Genomic DNA, 12,380 nt, shown 5'->3' with positions numbered 1-12,380 from the left:
TTAGATTATGGAAAAGGAGGAATAAGGATCTATTAACTCAACAAAATTTACATAAGATGATACGTGAGACAAAACCAAACGACATTGAGGATATAGATTGGACAGAGATGGAGGAAAAGGAAGCATGATTGATTTGCCTATATGTTTATTGTAACACCCGTATAATTTTAATATTAATTTAATTTGGAATATTGAATTAATAATTAGAATTATTAAGAATTTTGTGAAAATAATAGAAAAATAATGGTTTATGGCAATTGGACCATGTGAGGAAATAGTAAAAGAAGGGGGTGTGATATAGTAATCCTTTTTACTAATTTTATTATTATTTTCATAAAACAATTGGAATTGGGAAGAAAGAAAGAACGTGCAAGAATAGAGGTTTTTGGAACACGGAGAACGTGAAGGAGAACTGTAGAGGGAGAGACCAAGGATCAAGAACTCTTGTCAAAGGTAAGAGGGACTCTCCATTTAATCTCTTTTATCGCGTTATGGATGATGATATTGATTAGGGATGTTGTTTAGATCAAGAGGTTCCATATTTTAATTTGTGTTACTGTGTTAATCTGTATATTGAAACCTAAGATCATGAATCCCTAATGAATTGAGTGGAATTATGTTTGGATCAAATGGAATAGCCATGGATTAATATACTATAGATGATAGATGATTACCATGTGTTTAGAAGTGCAGAAATTATGGTTTTTGATCCAAATTGCAGGTTGTACAGATGAATTCGCGAGGAAGACGAATAGGTAAGTTGCAGGTTTTGGTAAACTGCTGCCCATTTGCGTATGATACGTGTATGATACGCGTATGGAGGGGGTGATACGCGTATGATACGCTTCCCATGTGTGCATCAGGTTGCACCTTCTGCTCATACGCGTATGGTACCTGGCTGATACGCGTATGCCTAACTGGTACGCGTATGCATGTGTTTTGTGTGGAAAAATGGATCTGCTCATACGCGTATGGTGTGTGTTTTTGTGAAATTCTGGCCCTGTTGGTACGCGTATGGTACGCATATGGCCAACGTGACCTGCAAATTTTGCTGTTTTATGATTTTGAAAATTTGATGACGTATAACTTTTGGACTGACGAATCTGTATGCATTATTGCTATATAATTTTATTGAATGATGCAATTATATATATATATATATATATATATATATATATATATATATATATATATATGAACATATTTGTTAATGATGATGATTGATGATGAATGAGTATAAGATGATGATACTCATAGTATAATGAGGATGATAGTATGTTGTATATATGTTCGCATGCATTCATAATCATTTGATGAGGGTTGTATCCTAATGATGAGAGGATTCAGTGAAGGGCAAGATTCCCATTGTGTGGAATCTGTGTTGGCAGGGCCGTATCTGGATGATGATAGATCGGTCGGTGGGTTTTCCCATTGATGATGTTGGTACCACATGCATGGTGTCAGTTTCATACATATGCATAATTTTATAACATGATTTATATATGTTATGTGATGACTTGATGTTTCGTTGATGTGTGGTGATAATATGTCTGAATATGAAACAATTGGGTGAATGATATAACTATGATATATTTTTATTTACGATGCAATAACATTTGTTAACTGTGATGAGACTCACCCTTACTTGTTGTCATTTTCAGATTGAGGATAGGGGCGCGACTTGGTGAGGATTAGCTCATAAGTCGGTTTAGTTATTGTGTCGGTGTCATGCTCTGATAGATGTAACACTGGGAACGCGATGTTTTGAGTTTGATTATAACTTTATTTGTTTATTTTGTTGAAGTCTGATACATTAATGATGTAATGTTGACTTGATGATTTGATTCCGCTGTGTAAACATGATTTTTCTCTAATGAGTTATAATTCAGATGTTTTCAGTAAACGCATGACATATGTCGAACGTGTGTATTCTTTTATTTATGAATTGTGGCACCTCTTTACATGTTACTCTGATTAATAATTGTTTAATTGTCGCGGGGTATTAGAGGGGTGTTACAATAGTGGTATCAAAGCATAGTCGGTCGTTGTGACCATAGTCTTGGTGTCAGTCTTTCCTGTGTATGCGACTAATACGAGTTATTCGTCGATACTTTTGTTCTGACTGGTTGTTTAAGGTTAAGCAGAACAATGGCTGGAAGAGGAGGATGAAACGATGATGCTATCGCTGAGGCTCTGGGCATGATTGCTGGTGTGCTTGGAGGAAATGCTGTAGGAGCAGGGATTGGTGCTGAAAGGCAATTGGGGAATTTTCAGAGGAACAATCCTCCATTGTTCAAAGGCACGCATGATCCTGAAGGTTCTCAGAAATGGCTGAAGGAGACGAAAGGATTTTCAGAGTCATCGATTGTGCTGAGAACCTCAAGGTGAGGTATGGCACACATATGTTGTCTGAGGAAGCTGACGACTGGTGGTTAGCAACCAGAGCTGAACTGGATGCGGATGGTATCGAAATTAATTGGGCTATATTCAAAAGGGAATTTCTGAGAAGGTATTTTCCTGAGGATGTCAGGGGCAGAAAATAGATTGAATTTCTGGAACTGGTTCAAGGTAATATGGCGGTACCAGAGTATGCTGCAAAGTTTGTGGAGCTGGCAAAGTACTATGTGCATTACAACAATGATGAAGCTAGTGAATTCTCAAAATGTGTCAAATTTGAGAATGACCTTCGTGATGAGATCAAGCAGGGCAATATATACCAGAGGATTTAGAGGTTTGTTAACTTAGTGGATTGTAGCAGGATTTTTGAAGAGGAAAACATCAAACTGAAGTCATCTCACTCTCGCGAGTTGGTTGACAGAAAGGGAAAGAAACATATGGATAGAGGTAAGCCATATGGTAGAGGTAAACCTGTTGATTGGAAGAAACCTAGTGGGGGAGATTCAAGTGCTCGCATCAGATGTTATAATTGTGGTGAGATGGGACATCGTAGGAACGAGTGTAAGCTTGATCAGAAGAAGTGTTACACGTGTGACCAAGTGGGCCATATTGCTGCTGACTGTAAGAAGAAGGTTGTGACTTGTTACAACTATGGCGAAGAGGGTCACATTAGTCCAAATTGTACCAAGCCAAAGAAGAACCAAGCGGGAGGAAAGGTTTTTGCTTTAACAGGGTCAGAGAGTACTCCAAAAGACAGATTGATTAAAGGTACGTGTTTCATTCATGGCACACCTTTAGTTGCGATTATTGATATTGGAGCAACTCATTCTTTTATTTCTTTGGATTGTGCTGAGAGGTTAAATCTGGAGATATCTGACATAAATGGAAGTATGGTTATTGACATTCCTGCGTCGGGTTCAGTAACTACTTCGTCTGCATGCTTGAATTGTCCGGTTGACATTTTTGGTAGAGAATTCGGGATGGACTTAGTGTGCCTTCCGTTGAAACAACTCGATGTAATCCTGGGAAGGAACTGGTTGGAATTCAACCGTGTTCCTATTAACTATTTTGCGAAGACAGTAATTTTTCTTGAAGAGGTTAGTTCTGATAATCTGGAAATGACAGCTAGACAGGTGAATGAAGCTATCGGTGATGGTGCAATAGTGTTTATGTTGTTCGCATTGACGAATTTGAAAGAAAAAGTGGCGAGTAGCGAACTACCAGTGGTATGTGATTTTCCAGAAGTTTTTCCGGAAGATGTGAATGAATTGCCACCGGAAAGGGAAGTAGAGTTTTCTATTGATTTGGTTCCGGGAACTAGTCCGGTGTCGATGGCACCGTACCGTATGTCTCTGTCCGAGTTGGCTGAATTGAAGAAGCGGTTAGAAGAATTGCTTGAGAAGAAATTCATTCGTCCTAGTGTTTCTCCTTGGGGTGCGCTTGTATTGTTAGTAAAGAAGAAAGAAGGTTTGATGAGGCTGTGCGTGGATTACAGACAATTGAACAAAGTTACTATCAAGAATCGGTATCCATTGCCGAGGATTGATGATTTGATGGATCAGTTGGTTGGAGCGCGTGTTTTTAGTAAAATTGATCTGAGGTCTGGGTATCACCAAATTCGTGTGAAAGATGACGATATTCAGAAGACTGCTTTTAGAACAAGGTATGGACATTACGAGTATTCTCTAATGCCTTTTGGAGTTACTAATGCACCTGGTGTTTTTAGGGAGTATATGAACAAGATCTTTCATCCTTATCTCGACAAGTTCGTAGTAGTATTTATAGATGATATCCTGATATATTCTAAGAACGAAGAGGAGCATGTGGAACATCTTAGAACTGTGTTAGAGTTGTTAAAAGAGAAGCAACTTTTTGCCAAACTGTCGAAGTGTGAATTTTGGTTGGAAGAGGTCAGTTTTCTTGGACATGTGATTTCTAAGAATGGTATTGCGATCGATCCTACAAAGACAGAAGCTGTATCTCAGTGGGGAGCTCCGAAGTCAGTGTCAAAAATTCGTAGTTTTCTTGGTCTTGCAGGTTACTACCGAAAGTTCATTGAAGGCTTTTCAAAGTTAGAATTGTCGTTAACTAAATTAACCAGGAAGGGACAGGCTTTTATTTGGGATGCAAAGTGTGAAGAAGGATTCCAAGAGCTGAAGAGAAGGTTGACTAGTGCACCTATTTTGATTTTGCCGAATCCGACAGAATCGTTTGTGGTTTATTGTGATGCTTCGTTGATAGGTTTAGGTTGTGTACTGATGCAGAATCAACAAGTGGTCGCGTATGCGTCAAGACAACTCAAAGTGCATGAAAGGAATTATCCGACTCATGATCTAGAGTTGGCAGTTGTGGTTTTTGTTTTGAAGTTGTGGCGACACTATCTGTATGGTTCGAGATTTGAAGTGCTCAGTGATCAAAAGAGTCTGAAGTATCTCTTCGATCGGAATGAGCTGAATATGAGGCAAAGAAGGTGGTTATAATTCCTTAAAGATTATGATTTTGGTTTGAATTACCATCCGGGTAAGGCAAACGTTGTTGCTGGTGCATTGAGTAGGAAGACCTTGCATATGTCTATGCTAATGGTGAAGGAATTGGATTTGATTGAATAATTCATAGACTTGAGTTTGGTGTGTGAAGGTACTCCTACTAGTGTTAAATTGGGTATGCTAAAACTGACTAGTGGTATTCTTGAAGAAATCAGAGAAGGTCAGAAAGCTGATGTTGAATTGATCGATAAGTTGACTTTGATTAACCAAGGCAAGAGTCGTGAATTCAGAGTTGACGAGAATGGTATACTGAGGTTTGGTGACCGAATTTGTGTTCCTGATATTGCTGAACTCCGGAAGCGTATCCTGGAAGAAGGACACCGTAGTGGGTTAAGTATTCATCCTGGTGCTACCAAGATGTATCATGATTTGAAAAAGTTGTTTTGGTGGCCTGGAATGAAGAAAGAAATTGCTGAGTTTGTGTATTCTTGTTTGACGTGTCAGAAGTAAAAAATTGAGCATCAGAAACCATCTGGGTTTATGCAACCGATGTTTATTCCCGAGTGGAAGTGGGATAGCATATCGATGGATTTTGTTTCTGGTTTGCCGAGAACTGTCAAGAATTGTGAAGCTATATGGGTCGTGGTGGACAGGTTGACGAAGTCTGCACATTTTATACCGGTAAGAATGGACTATCCGATGGAGAAACTAGCTCAGTTGTATATTGAGAAGATAGTTAGTCTACATGGTATTCCTTCAAGTATCGTGTCAGACAAAGATCTGAGATTTACGTCTAAGTTCTGGGAAGGTTTGCAGAAAGCTTTGGGTACTAAGCTGAGGTTGAGTTCTGCTTATCATCTGCAGATGGATGGACAGACTGAGAGGATGATTCAGTCGTTAGAGGATTTGTTGAGGGCTTGTGTGTTGGAAAAAGGAGGTGCTTGGGATAGTTATCTGCCTTTGATTGAGTTTACCTACAACAATAGTTATCATTCGAGTATCGGTATGGCTCCATTTGAGGCTTTGTATGGTAGAAGATGTAGGACGCTGTTGTGTTGGTACGAATCTGGTGAGAGTGTTGTGATCGGACCAGAAATTGTACAACAGACTACGGAGAAAATTAAGATGATTCAAGAGAAGATGAAGGCTTCTCAGAGTCGTCAGAAGAGTTACCATGACAAGAGGAGGAAAACACTTGAGTTTCAAGAGGGAGACCATGTGTTTATGAGAGTTACTCCTATGACGGGGATTGGTCGGGCATTGAAGTCAAAGAAGTTGACTCCGCGTTTTATTGGCCCATTCCAAATTTCTGAAAGAGTGGGGGAAGTGGCATATCGTATCGCTTTACCGCCGATGCTTGCAAACTTGCATGATGTATTTCATGTGTCTCAGTTGAGTAAATACATTTCGGATCCGTCCCATGTGATCTAAGTAGATGATGTGCAGGTGAAAGACAACTTAACGGTTGAGACTTTACCTGTGAGGATTGAAGACCGAAGACTGAAGCAATTGTGTGGCAAGGAAATAGCTTTGGTCAGAGTAGCTTGGGGAGGACCTGCTGAAGGAAACGTTACCTGGGAGCTAGAGAGTTAGATGAAGGATTCTTATCCAGAACTCTTTACCCGAGGTATGTTTTCGAGGACGAAAACTCTTTTAGTGGGGGAGAGTTGTAACACCCGTATAATTTTAATATTAATTTAATTTGGAATATTGAATTAATAATTAGAATTATTAAGGATTTTGTGAAAATAATAGAAAAATAATGGTTTATGGCAATTGGGCCATGTGAGGAAATAGTAAAAGAAGGGGGTGTGATATAGTAATCCTTTTTACTAATTTTATTATTATTTTCATAAAACAATTGGAATTGGGAAGAAAGAAAGAACGTGCAAGAACAAAGGTTTTGGGAACACGAAGAACGTTAAGGAGAACTGTAGAGGGAGAGACCAAGGATCAAGAACTCTTGTCTAAGTTAAGGGGGGACTCTCCATTTTATCTCTTTTATTGCGTTATGGATGATGATATTGATTAGGGATGTTGTTTAGATCAAGAGGTTTCATATTTTGATTTGTGTTACTGTGTTATTCTGTATATTGAAACCTATGATCATGAATCCCTAATGAATTGAGTGGAATTATGTTTGGATCAAATGGAATAGCCATGGATTAATAGATTATAGATGATAGACGATTACCATGTGTTTAGAAGTGCAGAAATTCTGGTTTTTGATCCAAATTGCAGGTTGTACAGATGAATTCGCGAGGAAGACGAATGGGTAAGTTGCAGGTTTTAGTAAACTGCTGCCCATTTGTGTATGATACGCGTATGGTATGCGTATGGAGGGGGTGATATGCGTATGATACGCTCCCCATGTGTGCATCAGGTTTCACCTTCTGCTCATACGCGTATGGTACCTGGTTGATACGCGTATGCCTGGCTGGTACGCGTATGCATGTTTTTTGTGTGGAAAAATGGATCAGCTCATACGCGTATGGTGTGTGTTTTTGTGAAATGTTGGCCCTGTTGGTACGCGTATGGCCAGTGTGACCTACAATTTTTGCTGTTTTATGATTTTGAAAGTTTGATGACGTATAACTTTTGGACTGACGAATCTGTATGAATTATTGTTATATGATTTTATTGAATGGCGCAATTATATATATATATATATATATATATGAACATACTTGTTAATGATGATGATTGATGATGAATGATGATGATTGAGTATAAGATGATGCTACTCATAGTAAAATGAGGATGATAGTATGTTGTATATATGTTTGCATGCATTCATAATCATTTGATGAGGGTTGTATCCTAATGATGAGAGGATTCAGTGAAGGGCAAGATTCCCAACGTGACCTGCAAATTTTGCTGTTTTATGATTTTGAAAATTTGATGACGTATAACTTTTGGACTGACGAATCTGTATGCATTATTGCTATATAATTTTATTGAATGATGCAATTATATATATATATATATATATATATGAACATATTTGTTAATGATGATGATTGATGATGAATGAGTATAAGATGATGATACTCATAGTATAATGAGGATGATAGTATGTTGTATATATGTTCGCATGCATTCATAATCATTTGATGAGGGTTGTATCCTAATGATGAGAGGATTCAGTGAAGGGCAAGATTCCCATTGTGTGGAATCTGTGTTGGCAGGGCCGTATCTGGATGATGATAGATCGGTCGGTGGGTTTTCCCATTGATGATGTTGGTACCACATGCATGGTGTCAATTTCATACATATGCATAATTTTATAACATGATTTATATATGTTATATGATGACTTGATTTTTTGTGGATGTGTGGTGATAATGTGTCTGAATATGAAACAATTGGGTGAATGATATAACTATGATATATTTGTCAAGAGGCTTCATCAACGATTCAGCTGGGTGTAGAAGTTGAAGAACAAGGGTTCGATCAATTCACAACACTGCAAAAAGGGAATCAACGACAAGCTCTTGGAAGATACTTGATCTGACTCAAGATCAAGGGGAAGAAGATACAAAGAATCAACATATTTGGTTTATCGTTATTGTTTTGTTATCTTCTTGTATAAACTCTTTTCAATCATAATGAAAGACATCCCAATTCCCGTTTTGAATTGGGGGCAGATGTAGTCGTAGCGAGGACGGTCGACGAACTGTCTGAACAAATATCGTGTTCATTATCGCTTTTATCTTTTCGTTTACGTTGTGCTTATTTCTGGTTATAATCGCAAATTAACTAACGAATCAAAGTGTTAAACTTGTGTAATAAAATCTGCAAACACATCACAAGTCACCACACTTTGATCCCTAACTCAATTTGGTTATTATACACCACGTGTTTGATATATTGCTCACTTTAGAAATTATCCATACTGCATAGTATAGATCATTTCCTACTCCTTACCTTCATCAATCAAATTCATTGGAAACAAGCTTATCCAAGTTAAACATTTAAAGGATTTATCGTATCATAATTTGTTGATTCTCTGAAAGTATTTCTATCTTCACATTATAATTGGTTTGTGTGTTTAAAGCATATCCGATCCTTCCCGTAGCGGTTCGGAGTAGACTCAAGTCGATTCCTATATGCTTTCGCCTATATTTTTAAGAAAACCGCAATAAACTCTGAAGTATCTATTCACCCCCCCTCTAGATACGTAAGCCAAGCGTCTAACAAGTAGCATCAAGAGCTCTGGTTTATTCCTAGCTTCAAAAACACTTATCTGACAAATGGCTTCCGGATCTAAAGAGGCTCACAATAGAGCTTCAGTGTTCAACGGTGAAAACTACGGCTATTGGAAGGATTGTATGCGTGTTCATATCAATTCCATTGATAGGAACATTTAGACAGCCATCGCCAACGGTCCTTTTCAAATTACTATGACCAATGCGGCTGGCGCTGTCATTCCTAAACCCGAAGCTAATTGGGATGCTGAAGATGAAAAGAAATATGGATACGATTGGAAAGCGAGAAATATTCTGATCTCATCTCTGGGAGTTGATGAATATTATCGTGTTTCCCATTGTAATTCTGCAAAGGCTATGTGGGACACATTACAAATTGCACATGATGACACAAATGATGTCAAACTATCTAGAAGAAACACGTTAACTCAAGAGTTTGAACTCTTTCATATGGAAAGTGGTGAATCCATTGAAAATATGCAAAATAGATTCACACATCTTATAAATCGTTTAAATTCTCTTGATAAACCTGTTTCCAATGTAACTGCTACTAATAAAATTTTAAGATGTTTTAACAGGGAATGGCAACCCAAGGTTACAGCTATAAAAGAAGCAAATGATCTAAATACCTTAGACATCACCACACTCTTTGGTAAACTTGAAGAACATGAGCAACACCTTAAATGCCTTGATATGCATGACCAAAAGGTAAAGAAAAGAACATGGAGAAAGAGGTAGAGAAGAAGTCAATAGCTCTAAAGGCTTCAAGCTCCAAGGCCTCAAATAAAGAGCAAAAGGATAGTGATACAAGTGATGAGGAAGACTCGGGTGATGAGGGAATGGGACTGTTTGTTCGAAGATACAACAAGTACATAAGGAAAAATGGAGCAAAACATTCCGACAAAAGTTTGATCAACTATAGAAAGCAGTTCAACAAATCCAAACAATATGATAACAATAAAGGAAAATCCAAGGGTCCTTATTTCAATTGTGTCAAAGTTGGTCATTACAAACCGGATTGTCCATATCTCAAGAAGGATAAAGATAAGAATCAAGGCAAAACTCACAACAAACCTAGAAGAGCTTACATGGCATGGTAAAGTGAGTCCTCGAGTGAAGACTCATTAAGTAGTGAAGAAGAATATGCAAACTTATGTCTTATGGCTCATCAACACAAGAAAAAGAGACGTGTAAGTCATCTAAAACCTGAACTTGTAGATAAGGTATCTCATGCTTAATTAAAATTAGCTTTTGAAGAACTACATAGAGATGCAATTGAGGCTTTCAAACTTTTGGCCTCAAATAAGAAAAAAAATTCATATCTTGAATCAAAAATTGAGAAGACCGAAAAGAACATGGAAGCCTTAAAACAATCTATGCTAGACATTCAAAAGAATAAAGTTGTCTTGAACATCCACTATCAAGGAACCACAACCTTTCGGCAATGTCAAGACATTTTTCTTGCAAAATTAATTTAGAGTGGAAGGTCCCCAATTTTCATTGGGTCCTTGGTAGCGAGTACATAAATTGTTGCACTTTAGTAACCATTGAAATACTTCTTTAGAAACTAGAATTCTCCTAAATTTGCATTTTTCAATGGTGTGCCCCTTTTTGCAACAATAAAAGCAAGTAATATGATGAGAATGTGTTGGCTTGCTAGTTGATACTTTTGGAACAAAAGTGTATTTGCTATATAAAGGAATATTGAGCGCGCCTAAGAGGGGGTGAATTAGGCACTTCAAAAAATTTGGTTTTTATGAATATTGGTTATACCTTTTCTGGTTATGTTAGGCTATAAAAGCGTTAAAATGCGGAAAATAAAGAACAAGATGATGTATCCTGGTTCCCCTCACAATTTGAGAGAGTACATTCAGTCCCCTTATCACATGTAAGAAATTTTATTATTGTTAGATATTTAGACAAGACACATCTAGTCTTTCTATACAAGACTCTAACCAATCACTAAGGCAACAACACCTTATGATCAACCAAGTTGAAATGAGAACAATCCTCTCCAATTCAACTCTCTTGCTTTCAAAAATCCTGGACAAAAAGGTAACTATACCACCCAAGTAGAAAAAGAAAACAATCCTTTCTTTTCCACTCTCTTGTTTTCAACAATCTTGGACAACAAGGTACACACACAATTTTGAATAATTTGTATAAGAAGAAAGATTGTATAATGAACAAGACTTAATCAAATGACCAAAGTCTTCTTCTCTATCAAATATGAAATATCAATAACATAAACTCTCTAAGTGCTCAATGATGCTTTTTGAATGATATGAAAGTTTTCCCACAAAGCATCAAAATGTGAAAGTTCTGTTGAAAATAATAGAGAGATTTTATGAGAGTTTTGAAAGATGTGAATGAAAAATGAAACTTTAAATTCAATTTATTGCAGTGTTACCAACCCTTCAAAAACATGACAATGGTTGATAGAAAATAAAAAATTTTATCCTTGAAAAGATGTAATGTTTTCCATGAGAAGAAGTGATAAAAGGGTGCAATAAAACAAAGTATTTTTCTATTCTGATTCAGGTGCAATCGATTGCACTAAAACAACAATCAATTGCACATCATGTAACGGTTTAAAAACTTGAAAAATTATTTAATGGCAACCAGTTGCAATTAAAGTCTTTATTATCTCAAAGTCTTCAAAACACAGTCTAAGTATAAAATATGACCATGCAATGCTTCACATTTTTAATCAAGATTATCAACCAAATTTTGAAAAACATTTTTTAAATGTTGTATGCATGAATTAGAATGATTGAGCACTAAGATTGTATATGTCAAGAATTCCATATACCTTAAATGTTAATCATCATGCTAAGCTCTTGATTTCTTCTTCTTTGATAATGAGTGAGTTTGAACAAAGTCTTCATCATCTTAAAGTATTTCTCTTCGTCAAAATAATATAATTGAAACTTGTCTTCACAATATGGCGTGTCATCTTATCAACAGGCCACCACGAACAAAGACGCTTAACATAGTGTGTTATCTTTGTGTGTTAAATGTTTAATTGTCAAAAGTTTTACGGACAAAGATAATTAATATGGTGTATTATCTTATTAACACCCCAAAAATAATTAAAATATTATTTTATTAATATTTCAATTTTTAGTATGTTTACATAGTTTTTATTAATAATATTGTTATTATATATATATATATAATATGTTGTTATTATTATTATTAGTTGGAATTTATATAATTAATAGAATTTATTTTAATAAATTAGAAATAAAGTAGAGATAACAGGGGAAGGGAGTTGAAAAGATAAAAA

The sequence above is a fragment of the Vicia villosa genome, linkage group LG4 (assembly GCF_029867415.1).
Source record: "Vicia villosa cultivar HV-30 ecotype Madison, WI linkage group LG4, Vvil1.0, whole genome shotgun sequence".
NCBI lineage: Eukaryota > Viridiplantae > Streptophyta > Magnoliopsida > Fabales > Fabaceae > Vicia > Vicia villosa.
Note: the sequence above shows the minus strand (reverse complement) of the source record.